The sequence below is a fragment of the Rhipicephalus microplus genome, chromosome 5 (genome assembly GCF_043290135.1).
Source record: "Rhipicephalus microplus isolate Deutch F79 chromosome 5, USDA_Rmic, whole genome shotgun sequence".
Lineage (NCBI taxonomy): Eukaryota > Metazoa > Arthropoda > Arachnida > Ixodida > Ixodidae > Rhipicephalus > Rhipicephalus microplus.
The window spans coordinates 173,605,390-173,621,319 of record NC_134704.1 but is presented as its reverse complement, the minus strand read 5'-3'; the positions used below and the strand labels follow the sequence as shown (position 1 = coordinate 173,621,319).

The window sequence follows — 15,930 nt, the reverse complement described above, 5'->3', positions numbered from 1 at the left end:
CGAAGTTTAGTTCGAAATATTTCTGATGGTGTGACTGCCTGAACAAGACGCTGCGCAGACGCCGTGGCTTAGTTAGTTAAAGCGCTGTCTAGTAAACAGGAGATCATGAGTTCGAATCTCACCGGTGCCTCGAGAATCAAGACAAACGTCTCTCTAGTTTTTTTGTTTTCGAAGTTTATTTCGAAATACTTCTGATGGTGTCACTGTCTGAACAAGACGCTGCGCAGGCGCGTGGATTACTTGGTTAAAGCGCCTATCTAGTAAACAGGAGATCGTGAGTTCGAATCTCACCGGTGCCTCGAGAGTGAAGACTAACGTCTCTCTAGTTTTTTGTTTTCGAAGTATAGTTCGAAATACGTCTGATGGTGTCACTGCCTGAGCAAGACGCTGCAGGCGCCGTGGCTTAGTTAGTTAAAGCGCCTGTCTGGTAAGCAGGAGATCGTGAGTTCGAATCTCACCGGTGCCTCGGGAGTCAAGACTAACGTCTCTCTAGTTTTTTGTTTTCGAACATTCCTGACTTTTTTGCGCAAACACGTACACGGACACAAGGAAAAGAGGCAAACAACACGGGCGCCCGTGTTGTTTGCCTCTTTTCCTTGTGTCCGTGTACGTCTTTGCGCAAAGAATTCATGATCGAGTACCAACTCGCCCAACTTTCAGTACTTTTTGTTTTCGAAGTTTAGTTCGAAATACTTCTGATGGTGTCACTGCCTGAATAAAACGCTGCGCAGGCGCCGTGGCTTAGTTAGTTAAAGCGCCTGTCTAGTAAACAGGAGATCGTGAGTTCGAATCTCACCGGTGCCTCGAGAGTCAAGACAAACGGCTCTCTAGTTTTTTGTTTTCGAAGTTTAGTTCGAAATACTTCTGATGATGATGACTGCCTGAACAAGACGCTGCGCAGGCGCCGTGGCTTAGTTAGTTAAAGAGCCTGTCTAGTAAACGGGAGATCGTAGTTCGAATCTCACCGGTGCCTCGAGAGTCAAGACAAACCTCTCTCTAGTTTTTTGTTTTCGAAGTTTAGTTCGAAATATTTTTGATGGTGTCACTGCCCAAACAAGACGCTGCGCAGACGCCGTAGCTTCTCCAGATAAAGCGCCTGTCTAGTAAACAGGATATCGTGAGTTCGAATCTGACCAGTGCCTCGAGAGTCATGACTAACGTCTCTCTAGTTTTTTGTTTTTGAAGTTTAGTTCGAAATACTTCTAATGGTGTCACTGCCTCAACAAGACGCCGCGCAGGCGCCGTGGCCTAGTTGGTTAAAGCGCCTGTCTAGTAAACAAGAGATGGTGAGTTCGAATCTCACCGGTGCCTCGAGAGTAAAGACAAACGTCTCTCTAGTTTTTTGTTTTCGAAGTTTAGTTCGAAATACTTCTGATGGTGTCACTGCCTGAACAAGAGGCTGCGCAGGCGCAGTGGCTTAGTTGGTTAAAGCGCCTGTCTAGTAAACAGGAGATCGTGAGTTCGAATCTCACCGGTACCTCGAGAGTGAAGACTAACGTCTCTCTAGTTTTTTGTTTTCGAAGTATACTTCGAAATTTTTCTGATGGTGTCACTGCCTGAACAAGACGCTTCAGGCGCCGTGGCTTAGTTAGTTAAAGCGCCTGTCTGGTAAGCAGGAGATCGTGAGTTCGAATCTCACCGGTGCCTCGGGAGTCAAGACTGACGTCTCTCTAGTTTTTTGTTTTCGAAGATTCATGACTTTTTTGCGCAAACACGTACACGGACTCAAGGAAAAGAGGCAAACAACACGGGCGCCCGTGTTGTTTGCCTCTTTTCCTTGTGTCCGTGTACGTGTTTGCGCAAAGAAGTCATGATCGAGTACCAACTCGCCCAACTTTCAGTGCTTTTGTTTTCGAAGTTTAGTTCGAAATATTTCTGATGGTGTGACTGCCTGAACAAGACGCTGCGCAGACGCCGTGGCTTAGTTAGTTAAAGCGCTGTCTAGTAAATAGGAGATCGTAGTACAAATCTCACCGGTGCCTCGAGAGTCAAGACAAACCTCTCTCTAGTTTTTTGTTTTCGAAGTTTAGTTCGAAATACTTTTGATGAAGTCACTGCCCGAACACGACGCTGCGCAGGCGCCGTGGCTTAGTTAGTTAAAGCGCCTGTCTAGCAAACAGGAGATCGTGAGTTGGAATCTCACCGGTGCCTCGAGAGTCAAGACAAACGTCTCTCTAATTTTTTGTTTTCGCAGTTTATTTCGAAATACTTCTGATGGTGTCACTGCGTGAAGAGCACGCTGCGAAGGCGCCGTGGCTTAGTTGGTTAAAGCGCCTGTCTAGTAAACAGGAGATCATGAGTTCGAATCTCACGGGTCCTCGAGAGTCAAGACTAACGTCTCTCTAGTTTTTTCTTTTCGAAGTATAGTTCTAAATACTTCTAATAGTGTCACTGCCTGAACAAGGCGCAGCGCAGGCGCCGTGGGTTATTTGGCTAAATCGCCAGTCTAGTAAACAGGAGATCGTGAGTTCGAATCCCACCGGTGCCTCAAGAGTCATGACTAACGTCTCTCTAGTTTTTTGTTTTTGAAATATAATTTAAAATGCTTCTAATGGTGTCACTAGCTGAAGAAGATGTTGCGCAGGCACCGTGTCTTAGTTCGTTATCTCACCTGTCTAGTAAACAGGAGATAGTGAGCTCGAATCTCACCGGTACCTCGAGAGACAAGACAACTTTCTCTGTAATTTTTTGTTATCGAAGTATAGTTCGAAATACTTTTAATGGTGTCACTGCCTCTACAAGATGTCGCGCACGCGCCGTGGCTTAGTTCTTGAAGCGCCTGTCTAGTAAACAAGAGATCGTGAGTTGGAATCTCACCGGTGCCTCGAGAGTAAATTGAAACGTCTCTCTAGTTTTTTGTTTTCGAAGTTTAGTTCGAATTACTTCTGATGGTGTCACTGTCTGAACAAGACGCTGCGCAGGCGCGTGGCTTAGTTGGTTAAAGCGCCTGTCTAGTAAACAGGAGATCGTGAGTTCGATTCTCACCGGTGCCTTGAGAGTCAACACAAACGTCTCTCTAGTTTTTTGTTTTCGAAGTTTAGTTCGAAATACTTCTGATGGTTTCGCTGCCTGAACAAGACGCTGCACAGGTGACGTGGCTTCGTTGGTTAAAGCGCCTGTCTACTAAACAGGAGATCGTGAGTTCGAATCTCACCGGTGCCTCGAGAGTCAAGACAAACGTCTCTCTAGCTTTTTGTTTTCGAAGTTTAGTTCGAAATACTTCTGATGGTGTCACTGCCTGAACAAGAGGCTGCGCAGGCGCAGTGGCTTAGTTGGTTAAAGCGCCTGTCTAGTAAACAGGAGATCATGAGTTCGAATCTCACCGGTGCCTCGAGAATCAAGACAAACGTCTCTTTAGTTTTTTGTTTTCGAAGTTTAGTTCGAAATACTTCTGATGGTGTCACTGTCTGAACAAGACGCTGCGCAGGCGCGTGGCTTAGTTGGTTAAAGCGCCTGTCTAGTAAACAGGAGATCGTGAGTTCGAATCTCACCGGTACCTCGAGAGTGAAGACTAACGTCTCTCTAGTTTTTTGTTTTCGAAGTATACTTCGAAATTTTTCTGATGGTGTCACTGCCTGAACAAGACGCTTCAGGTGCCGTGGCTTAGTTAGTTAAAGCGCCTGTCTGGTGAGCAGGAGATCGTGAGTTCGAATCTCACCGGTGCCTCGGGAGTCAAGACTGACGTCTCTCTAGTTTTTTGTTTTCGAAGATTCATGACTTTTTTGCGCAAACACGTACACGGACTCAAGGAAAAGAGGCAAACAATACGGGCGCCCGTGTTGTTTGCCTCTTTTCCTTGTGTCCGTGTACGTGTTTGCGCAAAGAAATCATGATCGAGTACCAACTCGCCCAACTTTCAGTACTTTTGTTTTCGAAGTTTAGTTCGAAATACTTCTGATGGTGTGACTGCCTGAACAAGACGCTGCGCAGACGCCGTGGCTTAGTTAGTTAAAGCGCTGTCTAGTAAATAGGAGATCGTAGTACAAATCTCACCGGTGCCTCGAGAGTCAAGACAAACCTCTCTCTAGTTTTTTGTTTTCGAAGTTTAGTTCGAAATACTTCTGATGGTGTGACTGCCTGAACAAGACGCTGCGCAGGCGCCGTGGCTTAGTTCGTTAAAGCGCCTGTCTAGTAAACAGGAGATCGTGAGTTCGAATCTCACCGGTGCCTCGAGAGTCAAGACAAACGGCTGTCTAGTTTTTTGTTTTCGAAGTTTAGTTCGAAATACTTCTGATGATGTGACTGCCTGAACAAGACGCTGCGCAGGCGCCGTGGCTTAGTTAGTTAAAGAGCCTGTCTAGTAAACGGGAGATCGTAGTTCGAATCTCACCGGTGCCTCGAGAGTCAAGACAAACCTCTCTCTAGTTTTTTTGTTTTCGAAGTTTAGTTCGAAATATTTTTGATGGTGTCACTGCCCAAACAAGACGCTGCGCAGACGCCGTAGCTTCTCCAGATAAAGCGCCTGTCTAGTAAACAGGATATCGTGAGTTCGAATCTGACCAGTGCCTCGAGAGTCATGACTAACGTCTCTCTAGTTTTTTGTTTTTGAAGTTTAGTTCGAAATACTTCTAATGGTGTCACTGCCTCAACAAGACGCCGCGCAGGCGCCGTGGCCTAGTTGGTTAAAGCGCCTGTCTAGTAAACAAGAGATGGTGAGTTCGAATCTCACCGGTGCCTCGAGAGTAAAGACAAACGTCTCTCTAGTTTTTTGTTTTCGAAGTTTAGTTCGAAATACTTCTGATGGTGTCACTGCCTGAACAAGAGGCTGCGCAGGCGCAGTGGCTTAGTTGGTTAAAGCGCCTGTCTAGTAAACAGGAGATCGTGAGTTCGAATCTCACCGGTACCTCGAGAGTGAAGACTAACGTCTCTCTAGTTTTTTGTTTTCGAAGTATACTTCGAAATTTTTCTGATGGTGTCTCTGCCTGAACAAGACGCTTCAGGCGCCGTGGCTTAGTTAGTTAAAGCGCCTGTCTGGTAAGCAGGAGATCGTGAGTTCGAATCTCACCGGTGCCTCGGGAGTCAAGACTGACGTCTCTCTAGTTTTTTGTTTTCGAAGATTCATGACTTTTTTGCGCAAACACGTACACGGACTCAAGGAAAAGAGGCAAACAACACGGGCGCCCGTGTTGTTTGCCTCTTTTCCTTGTGTCCGTGTACGTGTTTGCGCAAAGAAGTCATGATCGAGTACCAACTCGCCCAACTTTCAGTGCTTTTGTTTTCGAAGTTTAGTTCGAAATACTTCTGATGGTGTGACTGCCTGAACAAGACGCTGCGCAGACGCCGTGGCTTAGTTAGTTAAAGCGCTGTCTAGTAAATAGGAGATCGTAGTACAAATCTCACCGGTGCCTCGAGAGTCAAGACAAACCTCTCTCTAGTTTTTTGTTTTCGAAGTTTAGTTCGAAATACTTTTGATGAAGTCACTGCCCGAACACGACGCTGCGCAGGCGCCGTGGCTTAGTTAGTTAAAGCGCCTGTCTAGCAAACAGGAGATCGTGAGTTGGAATCTCACCGGTGCCTCGAGAGTCAAGACAAACGTCTCTCTAATTTTTTGTTTTCGCAGTTTATTTCGAAATACTTCTGATGGTGTCACTGCGTGAAGAGCACGCTGCGCAGGCGCCGTGGCTTAGTTGGTTAAAGCGCCTGTCTAGTAAACAGGAGATCGTGAGTTCGAATCTCACGGGTCCTCGAGAGTCAAGACTAACGTCTCTCTAGTTTTTTCTTTTCGAAGTATAGTTCTAAATACTTCTAATGGTGTCACTGCCTGAACAAGGCGCTGCGCAGGCGCCGTGGGTTATTTGGCTAAATCGCCAGTCTAGTAAACAGGAGATCGTGAGTTCGAATCCCACCGGTGCCTCAAGAGTCATGACTAACGTCTCTCTAGTTTTTTGTTTTTGAACTATAATTTAAAATGCTTCTAATGGTGTCACTGGCTGAAGAAGATGTTGCGCAGGCACCGTGTCTTAGTTCGTTATCTCACCTGTCTAGTAAACAGGAGATTGTGAGCTCGAATCTCACCGGTACCTCGAGAGACAAGACAAATTTCTCTGTAATTTTTTGTTTTCGAAGTATAGTTCGAAATACTTCTAATGGTGTCACTGCCTCTACAAGATGTCGCGCACGCGCCGTGGCTTAGTTCGTTGAAGCGCCTGTCTAGTAAACAAGAGATCGTGAGTTGGAATCTCACCGGTGCCTCGAGAGTAAATTCAAACGTCTCTCTAGTTTTTTGTTTTCGAAGTTTAGTTCGAATTACTTCTGATGGTGTCACTGCCTGAACAAGACGCTGCGCAGGCGCCGTGGCTTCTTTAGTTAAAGCGCCTGTCTAGTAAACAGGAGATCGCGAGTTCGAATCTCACCGGTGCCTCGAGAGTCAAGACAAACGTCTCTCTAGTTTTTTGTTTGCGAAGTTTAGTTCGAAATACTTCTGATGGTGTCACTGTCTGAACAAGACGCTGCGCAGGCGCGTGGCTTAGTTGGTTAAAGCGCCTGTCTAGTAAACAGGAGATCGTGAGTTCGATTCTCACCGGTGCCTTGAGAGTCAACACAAACGTCTCTCTAGTTTTTTGTTTTCGAAGTTTAGTTCGAAATACTTCTGATGGTTTCGCTGCCTGAACAAGACGCTGCACAGGTGACGTGGCTTCGTTGGTTAAAGCGCCTGTCTAGTAAACAGGAGATCGTGAGTTCGAATCTCACCGGTGCCTCGAGAGTCAAGACAAACGTCTCTCTAGCTTTTTGTTTTCCAAGTTTAGTTCGAAATACTTCTGATGGTGTCACTGCCTGAACAAGAGGCTCCGCAGACACAGTGGCTTAGTTGGTTAAAGTGCCTGTCTAGTAAACAGGAGATCATGAGTTCGAATCTCAGCAGTGCCTCGAGAGTCAAGACAAACGTCTCTCTAGTTTTTTGTTTTCGAAGTTTATTTCGAAATACTTCTGATGGTGTCACTGTCTGAACAAGAGGCTGCGCAGGCGCGTGGCTTAGATGGTTAAAGCGCCTGTCTAGTAAACAGGAGATCGTGAGTTCGAATCTCACCGGTGCCTCGAGAGTCAAGACAAACGTCTCTCTAGTTTTTTGTTTTCGAAGTTTATTTCGAAATACTTCTGATGGTGTCACTGCCTGAACAACACGCTGCACAGGCGCCGTGGCTTAGTTGGTTAAAGCACCTGTCTAGTAAACAGGAGATCGTGAGTTCTAATCTCACGGGTCCTCGAGAGTCAAGACTAACGTCTCTCTAGTTTTTTGTTTTCGAAGTTTAGTTCGAAGTACTTCTGATGGTGTCACTGTCTGAACAAGACGCTGCGCAGGCGCGTGGCTTGGTTGGTTAAAGCGCCTGTGTTGTAAAGAGGAGATCGTGAGTTCGAATCTCACCGGTGCCTCGAGAGTGAAGACTAACGTCTCTCTAGTTTTTTTGTTTTCGAAGTATAGTTCGAGATACTTCTGATGGTGTCACTGCCTGAACAAGACGCTGCAGGCGCCGTGGTTTAGTTAGTTAAAGCGCCTGTCTGGTAAGCAGGAGATCGTGAGTTCAAACCTCACCGGTGCCTCGAGAGTCAAAACAAACGGCTCTCTAGTTTTTTGTTTTCGAAGTTTAGTTCGAAATACTTCTGATGGTGTCACTGCCCCAACAAGACGCCGCGCAGGTGCCGTGGCTTAGTTGGTTAAAGCGCCTGTCTAGTAAACAGGAGAGCATGAGTTCGAATCTCACTGGTGCTTCGAGAGTCAAGGCAACCGTCTCTCTAGTTTTTTGTTTTCGAAGTTTAGTTCGAAAATCTTCTGATGGTGTGACTGCCTGAAGAAGACGCTGCGCAGGCGCCGTGGCTTAGTTAAAGCGCCAGTCTGGTAAGCAGGAGATCTTGAGTTCGAATCTCACCGGTGCCTCGGGAGTCAAGACTGACGTCTCCCTAGTTTTTTGTTTTCGAACATTCATGACTTTTTTGCGCAAACACGTACATGGACACAAGGAAAAGAGGCAAACAACACGGGTGCCCAAGTTGTTTGCCTCTTTTCTTGGTGTCCGTGTACGTCTTTGCGCAAAGAAGTCATAATCGAGTACCAACTCGCCCAACTTTCAGTACTTTTGTTTTCGAATTTTAGTTCGAAATACTTCTTATGGTGTCAGTGCCTGAATAAAACGCTGCGCAGGCGCCGTGGCTTAGTTAGTTAAAGCGCCTGTCAAGTAAACAGGAGATCGTGAGTTCGAATCTCACCGGTGCCTCGAGAGTCAAGACAAACCTCTCTCTAGTTTTTTGTTTTCGAAGTTTAGTTCGAAATACTTTTGATGAAGTCACTGCCCGAACAAGAGGCTGCGCAGGCGCCGTGATTTAGTTGGTTAAAGCGTCTGTCTAGTAAACAGGAGAGCATGAGTTCGAATCTCACCGGTGCCTCGAGAGTCAAGGCAACCGTCTCTCTAGTTTTTTGTTTTCGATGTTTAGTTCGAAATTCTTCTTATGGTGTGACTGCCTGAACACGACGCTGCGCAGGCGCCGTGGCTTAGTTAGTTAAAGCGCCTGTCTAGCAAACAGGAGATCGTGAGTTCGAATCTCACCGGTGCCTCGAGAGTCAAGACAAACCTCTCTCTAGTTTTTTGTTTTCGAAGTTTATTTCGAAATACTTCTGATGGTGTCACTGTCTGAACAAGACGCTGAGCAGGCGCGTGGCTTAGATGGTTACAGCGCCTGTCTAGTAAACAGAAGATCGTGAGTTCGAATCTCACCGGTGCCTTGAGAGTCAAGACAAACCTCTCTCTAGTTTTTTGTTTTCGAAGTTTAGTTCGAAATTCTTCTGATGGTGTGACTGCCTGAACAAGAGGCTGCGCAGGAGCCGTGGCTTAGTTGGTTAAAGCGCCTGTCTTGTAAACAGGAGATCGTGAGTTCGAATCTCACCGGTGCCTCGAGAGTCAAGACAGACGTCTCTCTAATTTTTTGTTTTCGCAGTTTATTTCGAAATACTTCTGATGGTGTCACTGCGTGAAGAGCACGCTGCGCAGGCGCCGTGGCTTAGTTGGTTAAAGCGCCTGTCTAGTAAACAGGAGATCGTGAGTTCGAATCTCACGGGTCCTCGAGAGTCAAGACTAACGTCTCTCTAGTTTTTTCTTTTCGAAGTATAGTTCTAAATACTTCTAATGGTGTCACTGCCTGAACAAGGCGCTGCGCAGGCGCCGTGGGTTATTTGGCTAAATCGCCAGTCTAGTAAACAGGAGATCGTGAGTTCAAATCCCACCGGTGCCTCAAGAGTCATGACTAACGTCTCTCTAGTTTTTTGTTTTTGAACTATAATTTAAAATGCTTCTAATGGTGTCACTGGCTGAAGAAGATGTTGCGCAGGCACCGTGTCTTAGTTCGTTATCTCACCTGTCTAGTAAACAGGAGATAGTGAGCTCGAATCTCACCGGTACCTCGAGATACAAGACAAATTTCTCTGTAATTTTTTGTTTTCGAAGTATAGTTCGAAATACTTTTAATGGTGTCACTGCCTCTACAAGATGTCGCGCACGCGCCGTGGCTTAGTTCGTTGAAGCGCCTGTCTAGTAAACAAGAGATCGTGAGTTGGAATCTCACCGGTGCCTCGAGAGTAAATTCAAACGTCTCTCTAGTTTTTTGCTTTCGATGTTTAGTTCGAATTACTTCTGATGGTGTCACTGCCTGAACAAGACGCTGCGCAGGCGCCGTGGCTTCTTTAGTTAAAGCGCCTGTCTAGTAAACAGGAGATCGTGAGTTCGAATCTCACCGGCGCCTCGAGAGAAAAGACAAACGTCTCTCTAGTTTTTTGTTTTCGAAGTTTAGTTCGAAATACTTCTGATGGTGTCACTGTCTGAACAAGACGCTGCGCAGGCGCGTGGCTTAGTTGGTTAAAGCGCCTGTCTAGTAAACAAGAGATCGTGAGTTCGATTCTCACCGGTGCCTTGAGAGTCAACACAAACGTCTCTCTAGTTTTTTGTTTTCGAAGTTTAGTTCGAAATACTTCTGATGGTTTCGCTGCCTGAACAAGACGCTGCACAGGTGACGTGGCTTCGTTGGTTAAAGCGCCTGTCTAGTAAACAGGAGATCGTGAGTTCGAATCTCACCGGTGCCTCGAGAGTCAAGACAAACGTCTCTCTAGCTTTTTGTTTTCCAAGTTTAGTTCGAAATACTTCTGATGGTGTCACTGCCTGAACAAGAGGCTCCGCAGACACAGTGGCTTAGTTGGTTAAAGTGTCTGTCTAGTAAACAGGAGATCATGAGTTCGAATCTCAGCAGTGCCTCGAGAGTCAAGACAAACGTCTCTCTAGTTTTTTGTTTTCGAAGTTTATTTCGAAATACTTCTGATGGTGTCACTGTCTGAACAAGAGGCTGCGCAGGCGCGTGGCTTAGATGGTTAAAGCGCCTGTCTAGTAAACAGGAGATCGTGAGTTCGAATCTCACCGGTGCCTCGAGAGTCAAGACAAACTTCTCTCTAGTTTTTTTGTTTTCGAAGTTTAGTTCGAAATTCTTCTGATGGTGTGACTGCCTGAACAAGAGGCTGCGCAGGCGCCGTGGCTTAGTTGGTTAAAGCGCCTGTCTTGTGAATGGGAGATCGTGAGTTCGAATCTCACCGGTGCTTCGAGAGTCAAGACAAACGTCTCTCTAGTTTTTTGTTTTCGAAGTTTAGTTCGAAATACTTCTGATGGTGTCACTGCCTGAACAACACACTGCGCAGGCGCCGTGGCTTAGTTGGATAAAGCACCTGTCTAGTAAACAGGATATCGTGAGTTCTAATCTCACGGGTCCTCGAGAGTCAAGACTAACGTCTCTCTAGTTTTTTGTTTTCGAAGTTTAGTTCGAAATACTTCTGATGGTGTCACTGTCTGAACAGGACGCTGCGCAGGCGCGTGGCTTGGTTGGTTAAAGCGCCTGTGTTGTAAACACGAGATCGTGAGTTCGAATCTCACCGGTGCCTCGAGAGTGAAGACTAACGTCTCTCTAGTTTTTTTGTTTTCGAAGTATAGTTCGAGATACTTCTGATGGTGTCACTGCCTGAACAAGACGCTGCAGGCGCCGTGGTTTAGTTAGTTAAAGCGCCTGTCTGGTAAGCAGGAGATCGTGAGTTCGAACCTCACCGGTGCCTCGAGAGTCAAAACAAACGGCTCTCTAGTTTTTTGTTTTCGAAGTTTAGTTCGAAATACTTCTGATGGTGTCACTGCCCAAACAAGACGCCGCGCAGGTGCCGTGGCTTAGTTGGTTAAAGCGCCTGTCTAGTAAACAGGAGAGCATGAGTTCGAATCTCACTGGTGCTTCGAGAGTCAAGGCAACCGTCTCTCTAGTTTTTTGTTTTCGAAGTTTAGTTCGAAATTCTTCTGATGGTGTGACTGCCTGAAGATGACGCTGCGCAGGCGCCGTATGTTAGTTAAAGCGCCAGTCTGGTAAGCAGGAGATCTTGAGTTCGAATCTCACCGGTGCCTCGGGAGTCAAGACTGACGTCTCCCTAGTTTTTTGTTTTCGAACATTCATGACTTTTTTGCGCAAACACGTACATGGACACAAGGAAAAGAGGCAAACAACACGGGCGCCCAAGTTGTTTGCCTCTTTTCTTGGTGTCCGTGTACGTCTTTGCGCAAAGAAGTCATAATCGAGTACCAACTCGCCCAACTTTCAGTACTTTTGTTTTCGAATTTTAGTTCGAAATACTTCTGATGGTGTCACTGCCTGAATAAAACGCTGCGCAGGCGCCGTGGCTTAGTTAGTTAAAGCGCCTGTCAAGTAAACAGGAGATCGTGAGTTCGAATCTCACCGGTGCCTCGAGAGTCAAGACAAACCTCTCTCTAGTTTTTTGTTTTCGAAGTTTATTTCGAAATACTTCTGATGGTGTCACTGTCTGAACAAGACGCTGAGCAGGCGCGTGGCTTAGATGGTTACAGCGCCTGTCTAGTAAACAGAAGATCGTGAGTTCGAATCTCACCGGTGCCTTGAGAGTCAAGACAAACCTCTCTCTAGTTTTTTGTTTTCGAAGTTTAGTTCGAAATTCTTCTGATGGTGTGACTGCCTGAACAAGAGGCTGCGCAGGAGCCGTGGCTTAGTTGGTTAAAGCGCCTGTCTTGTAAACAGGAGATCGTGAGTTCGAATCTCACCGGTGCCTCGAGAGTCAAGACAGACGTCTCTCTAATTTTTTGTTTTCGCAGTTTATTTCGAAATACTTCTGATGGTGTCACTGCGTGAAGAGCACGCTGCGCAGGCGCCGTGGCTTAGTTGGTTAAAGCGCCTGTCTAGTAAACAGGAGATCGTGAGTTCGAATCTCACGGGTCCTCGAGAGTCAAGACTAACGTCTCTCTAGTTTTTTCTTTTCGAAGTATAGTTCTAAATACTTCTAATGGTGTCACTGCCTGAACAAGGCGCTGCGCAGGCGCCGTGGGTTATTTGGCTAAATCGCCAGTCTAGTAAACAGGAGATCGTGAGTTCAAATCCCACCGGTGCCTCAAGAGTCATGACTAACGTCTCTCTAGTTTTTTGTTTTTGAACTATAATTTAAAATGCTTCTAATGGTGTCACTGGCTGAAGAAGATGTTGCGCAGGCACCGTGTCTTAGTTCGTTATCTCACCTGTCTAGTAAACAGGAGATAGTGAGCTCGAATCTCACCGGTACCTCGAGATACAAGACAAATTTCTCTGTAATTTTTTGTTTTCGAAGTATAGTTCGAAATACTTTTAATGGTGTCACTGCCTCTACAAGATGTCGCGCACGCGCCGTGGCTTAGTTCGTTGAAGCGCCTGTCTAGTAAACAAGAGATCGTGAGTTGGAATCTCACCGGTGCCTCGAGAGTAAATTCAAACGTCTCTCTAGTTTTTTGCTTTCGATGTTTAGTTCGAATTACTTCTGATGGTGTCACTGCCTGAACAAGACGCTGCGCAGGCGCCGTGGCTTCTTTAGTTAAAGCGCCTGTCTAGTAAACAGGAGATCGTGAGTTCGAATCTCACCGGCGCCTCGAGAGAAAAGACAAACGTCTCTCTAGTTTTTTGTTTTCGAAGTTTAGTTCGAAATACTTCTGATGGTGTCACTGTCTGAACAAGACGCTGCGCAGGCGCGTGGCTTAGTTGGTTAAAGCGCCTGTCTAGTAAACAAGAGATCGTGAGTTCGATTCTCACCGGTGCCTTGAGAGTCAACACAAACGTCTCTCTAGTTTTTTGTTTTCGAAGTTTAGTTCGAAATACTTCTGATGGTTTCGCTGCCTGAACAAGACGCTGCACAGGTGACGTGGCTTCGTTGGTTAAAGCGCCTGTCTAGTAAACAGGAGATCGTGAGTTCGAATCTCACCGGTGCCTCGAGAGTCAAGACAAACGTCTCTCTAGCTTTTTGTTTTCCAAGTTTAGTTCGAAATACTTCTGATGGTGTCACTGCCTGAACAAGAGGCTCCGCAGACACAGTGGCTTAGTTGGTTAAAGTGCCTGTCTAGTAAACAGGAGATCATGAGTTCGAATCTCAGCAGTGCCTCGAGAGTCAAGACAAACGTCTCTCTAGTTTTTTGTTTTCGAAGTTTATTTCGAAATACTTCTGATGGTGTCACTGTCTGAACAAGAGGCTGCGCAGGCGCGTGGCTTAGATGGTTATAGCGCCTGTCTAGTAAACAGGAGATCGTGAGTTCGAATCTCACCGGTGCCTCGAGAGTCAAGACAAACTTCTCTCTAGTTTTTTTGTTTTCGAAGTTTAGTTCGAAATTCTTCTGATGGTGTGACTGCCTGAACAAGAGGCTGCGCAGGCGCCGTGGCTTAGTTGGTTAAAGCGCCTGTCTTGTGAATGGGAGATCGTGAGTTCGAATCTCACCGGTGCTTCGAGAGTCAAGACAAACGTCTCTCTAGTTTTTTGTTTTCGAAGTTTAGTTCGAAATACTTCTGATGGTGTCACTGCCTGAACAACACACTGCGCAGGCGCCGTGGCTTAGTTGGATAAAGCACCTGTCTAGTAAACAGGATATCGTGAGTTCTAATCTCACGGGTCCTCGAGAGTCAAGACTAACGTCTCTCTAGTTTTTTGTTTTCGAAGTTTAGTTCGAAATACTTCTGATGGTGTCACTGTCTGAACAGGACGCTGCGCAGGCGCGTGGCTTGGTTGGTTAAAGCGCCTGTGTTGTAAACACGAGATCGTGAGTTCGAATCTCACCGGTGCCTCGAGAGTGAAGACTAACGTCTCTCTAGTTTTTTTGTTTTCGAAGTATAGTTCGAGATACTTCTGATGGTGTCACTGCCTGAACAAGACGCTGCAGGCGCCGTGGTTTAGTTAGTTAAAGCGCCTGTCTGGTAAGCAGGAGATCGTGAGTTCGAACCTCACCGGTGCCTCGAGAGTCAAAACAAACGGCTCTCTAGTTTTTTGTTTTCGAAGTTTAGTTCGAAATACTTCTGATGGTGTCACTGCCCAAACAAGAGGCCGCGCAGGTGCCGTGGCTTAGTTGGTTAAAGCGCCTGTCTAGTAAACAGGAGAGCATGAGTTCGAATCTCACTGGTGCTTCGAGAGTCAAGGCAACCGTCTCTCTAGTTTTTTGTTTTCGAAGTTTAGTTCGAAATTCTTCTGATGGTGTGACTGCCTGAAGATGACGCTGCGCAGGCGCCGTATCTTAGTTAAAGCGCCAGTCTGGTAAGCAGGAGATCTTGAGTTCGAATCTCACCGGTGCCTCGGGAGTCAAGACTGACGTCTCCCTAGTTTTTTGTTTTCGAACATTCATGACTTTTTTGCGCAAACACGTACATGGACACAAGGAAAAGAGGCAAACAACACGGGCGCCCAAGTTGTTTGCCTCTTTTCTTGGTGTCCGTGTACGTCTTTGCGCAAAGAAGTCATAATCGAGTACCAACTCGCCCAACTTTCAGTACTTTTGTTTTCGAATTTTAGTTCGAAATACTTCTGATGGTGTCACTGCCTGAATAAAACGCTGCGCAGGCGCCGTGGCTTAGTTAGTTAAAGCGCCTGTCAAGTAAACAGGAGATCGTGAGTTCGAATCTCACCGGTGCCTCGAGAGTCAAGACAAACGGCTCTCTAATTTTTTGTTTTCGAAGTTTACTTCGAAATACTTCTGATGGTGTCACTGCCCAAACAAGACGCCGCGCAGGCGCCGTGGCTTAGTTGGTTAAAGCCCCTGTCTAGTAAACAGGAGAGCATGAGTTGGAATCTCACCGGTGCCTCGAGAGTCAAGGCAACCATCTCTCTAGTTTTTTGTTTTCGAAGTTTAGTTCGAAATTCTTCTGATGGTGTGACTGCCTGAACAAGACGCTGCGCAGGCGCTGTGGCTTAGTTCGTTAAAGCGCCTGTCTAGTAAACAAGAGATCGTGAGTTCGAATCTCACCGGTGCCTCGAGAGTCAAGACAAACGTCTCTCTAGTTTTTTTTGTTTTCGAAGTTTAGTTCGAAATACTTCTGATGGTGTCACTGTCTGAACAAGATTCTGCGCAGGCGCGTGGCTTAGTTGGTTAAAGCGCCTGTCTAGTAAACAGGAGATCGTGAGTTCGATTTTCACCGGTGCCTCGAGAGTCAACACAAACGTCTCCCTAGTGTTTTGTTTTCGAAGTTTAGTTCGAAATACTTCTGATGGTTTCGCTGCCTGAACAAGACGCTGCACAGGTGAGGTGGCTTCGTTGGTTAAAGCGCCTGTCTAGTAAACAGGAGATCGTGAGTTCGAATCTCACCGGTGCCTCGAGAGTCTAGACAAACGTCTCTCTAGCTTTTTGTTTTTTTAAGTTTAGTTCGAAATATTTCTGATGGTGTCACTGCCTGAACAAGAGGCTGCGCAGACACAGTGGCTTAGTTGGTTAAAGTGCCTGTCTAGTAAACAGGAGATCATCAGTTCGAATCTCACTGGTGCCTCGAGAGTCAAGACAAACGTCTCTCTAGTTTTTTGTTTTCGAAGTTTATTTCGAAATACTTCTGATGGTGTCACTGTCTGAACAAGACGCTGAGCAGGCGCGTGGCTTAGATGGTTACTGCGCCTGTCTAGTAAAC

The 15,930-nt window shown here is 46.3% G+C and overlaps 17 non-coding genes across 17 annotated transcripts; all 17 read left to right on the top strand.

Moving 5' to 3' along the window:
* Positions 1 to 392: 392 nt before the first annotated feature.
* TRNAT-GGU (transfer RNA threonine (anticodon GGU)) lies at positions 393 to 466 on the top strand. The gene has a single exon. It is a non-coding gene; the product is annotated as a tRNA-Thr (tRNA).
* Positions 467 to 730: 264 nt separating this feature from the next.
* On the top strand, positions 731 to 804 carry TRNAT-AGU (transfer RNA threonine (anticodon AGU)). Its single transcript has one exon. It is a non-coding gene; the product is annotated as a tRNA-Thr (tRNA).
* Positions 805 to 1,573: 769 nt separating this feature from the next.
* TRNAT-GGU (transfer RNA threonine (anticodon GGU)) lies at positions 1,574 to 1,647 on the top strand. Its single transcript has one exon. It is a non-coding gene; the product is annotated as a tRNA-Thr (tRNA).
* Positions 1,648 to 2,077: 430 nt separating this feature from the next.
* TRNAA-AGC (transfer RNA alanine (anticodon AGC)) lies at positions 2,078 to 2,151 on the top strand. Its single transcript has one exon. It is a non-coding gene; the product is annotated as a tRNA-Ala (tRNA).
* Positions 2,152 to 3,088: 937 nt separating this feature from the next.
* Positions 3,089 to 3,162, top strand: TRNAS-ACU (transfer RNA serine (anticodon ACU)). Its single transcript has one exon. It is a non-coding gene; the product is annotated as a tRNA-Ser (tRNA).
* Positions 3,163 to 3,592: 430 nt separating this feature from the next.
* Positions 3,593 to 3,666, top strand: TRNAT-GGU (transfer RNA threonine (anticodon GGU)). Its single transcript has one exon. It is a non-coding gene; the product is annotated as a tRNA-Thr (tRNA).
* A 430-nt stretch (positions 3,667 to 4,096) lies between these two features.
* Positions 4,097 to 4,170, top strand: TRNAT-AGU (transfer RNA threonine (anticodon AGU)). The gene has a single exon. It is a non-coding gene; the product is annotated as a tRNA-Thr (tRNA).
* A 769-nt stretch (positions 4,171 to 4,939) lies between these two features.
* On the top strand, positions 4,940 to 5,013 carry TRNAT-GGU (transfer RNA threonine (anticodon GGU)). Its single transcript has one exon. It is a non-coding gene; the product is annotated as a tRNA-Thr (tRNA).
* Positions 5,014 to 5,443: 430 nt separating this feature from the next.
* On the top strand, positions 5,444 to 5,517 carry TRNAA-AGC (transfer RNA alanine (anticodon AGC)). Its single transcript has one exon. It is a non-coding gene; the product is annotated as a tRNA-Ala (tRNA).
* Positions 5,518 to 7,465: 1,948 nt separating this feature from the next.
* TRNAT-GGU (transfer RNA threonine (anticodon GGU)) lies at positions 7,466 to 7,539 on the top strand. The gene has a single exon. It is a non-coding gene; the product is annotated as a tRNA-Thr (tRNA).
* Positions 7,540 to 8,474: 935 nt separating this feature from the next.
* TRNAA-AGC (transfer RNA alanine (anticodon AGC)) lies at positions 8,475 to 8,548 on the top strand. Its single transcript has one exon. It is a non-coding gene; the product is annotated as a tRNA-Ala (tRNA).
* Positions 8,549 to 8,811: 263 nt separating this feature from the next.
* On the top strand, positions 8,812 to 8,885 carry TRNAT-UGU (transfer RNA threonine (anticodon UGU)). The gene has a single exon. It is a non-coding gene; the product is annotated as a tRNA-Thr (tRNA).
* Positions 8,886 to 10,499: 1,614 nt separating this feature from the next.
* TRNAT-UGU (transfer RNA threonine (anticodon UGU)) lies at positions 10,500 to 10,573 on the top strand. The gene has a single exon. It is a non-coding gene; the product is annotated as a tRNA-Thr (tRNA).
* A 430-nt stretch (positions 10,574 to 11,003) lies between these two features.
* On the top strand, positions 11,004 to 11,077 carry TRNAT-GGU (transfer RNA threonine (anticodon GGU)). The gene has a single exon. It is a non-coding gene; the product is annotated as a tRNA-Thr (tRNA).
* Positions 11,078 to 12,011: 934 nt separating this feature from the next.
* Positions 12,012 to 12,085, top strand: TRNAT-UGU (transfer RNA threonine (anticodon UGU)). Its single transcript has one exon. It is a non-coding gene; the product is annotated as a tRNA-Thr (tRNA).
* A 1,614-nt stretch (positions 12,086 to 13,699) lies between these two features.
* On the top strand, positions 13,700 to 13,773 carry TRNAT-UGU (transfer RNA threonine (anticodon UGU)). The gene has a single exon. It is a non-coding gene; the product is annotated as a tRNA-Thr (tRNA).
* Positions 13,774 to 14,203: 430 nt separating this feature from the next.
* TRNAT-GGU (transfer RNA threonine (anticodon GGU)) lies at positions 14,204 to 14,277 on the top strand. Its single transcript has one exon. It is a non-coding gene; the product is annotated as a tRNA-Thr (tRNA).
* Positions 14,278 to 15,930: the final 1,653 nt, after the last annotated feature.